Source organism: Etheostoma spectabile, unplaced genomic scaffold (assembly GCF_008692095.1).
Source record: "Etheostoma spectabile isolate EspeVRDwgs_2016 unplaced genomic scaffold, UIUC_Espe_1.0 scaffold273, whole genome shotgun sequence".
Classification (NCBI taxonomy): Eukaryota; Metazoa; Chordata; class Actinopteri; order Perciformes; family Percidae; genus Etheostoma; species Etheostoma spectabile.
In genome coordinates, this window is record NW_022605577.1 from 1,227,133 (window position 1) to 1,227,797 (window position 665).

The 665-nt window shown below is 48.7% G+C and overlaps 1 protein-coding gene across 1 annotated transcript in view; it reads right to left on the reverse strand.

The window, feature by feature from the left end:
• Nucleotides 1-665, reverse strand: part of aff2 (AF4/FMR2 family, member 2) — a 197,518-nt gene that overhangs the window by 128,947 nt on the left and 67,906 nt on the right.

Consider the following 665-nt stretch of genomic DNA (forward strand, 5'->3'; position numbering starts at 1 on the left):
CCCCCCCTCCCCCGACTCATTTCCTGGTTCTCCTTCTCCGTAAACTACATGAAATCAAGGAGAGGGTTAACTTTTCCTGCTAAAAGATGTCTCACTGTGGTGACACTTTGTTTCTCTCACTATGACTCTGGAGTCGCTACTCACGCCGAAGATAATCACCGTCACTCTCTCACTTCTCCCTCGCTCTATCACACACACCCACACACACCCCCTCAAGTAGAAACATAAAGCCACTTACCTAGGCTATGGCGAAAGCTCTGCGTGGAGCCGCCGCACTACCATGAAACGGCCCCAACGGACTGACTGTCACTGACCCCCACCCCCTCCCCCAACCATCTTGTCGGTGATTGGCTGGAGTGGTTTGTTGTATTTTGGTGCACAGTCTGTGCCTCTAGTGTTAGCTTGACGTTTATGACCCTCGCTTAAAGCCTATGACCCAGGCTTTTTCCCAGTGTATTCGGCTTGGACCCAAATGCAGTTAAGTTCAGATACAGAAAACAAAAAGCAGGCACACACTATATAATAAATAATCCCCAAAAACATGAAGGCTAGGAAGCAAAACACGGAAGACGACTCACGGCGACAGAAGCAACACGAAATGAAGCAACAGCGATCCAACACAAGACAAAGCCAACCCAAGGACTAAATACACCAGGTAATGAGAA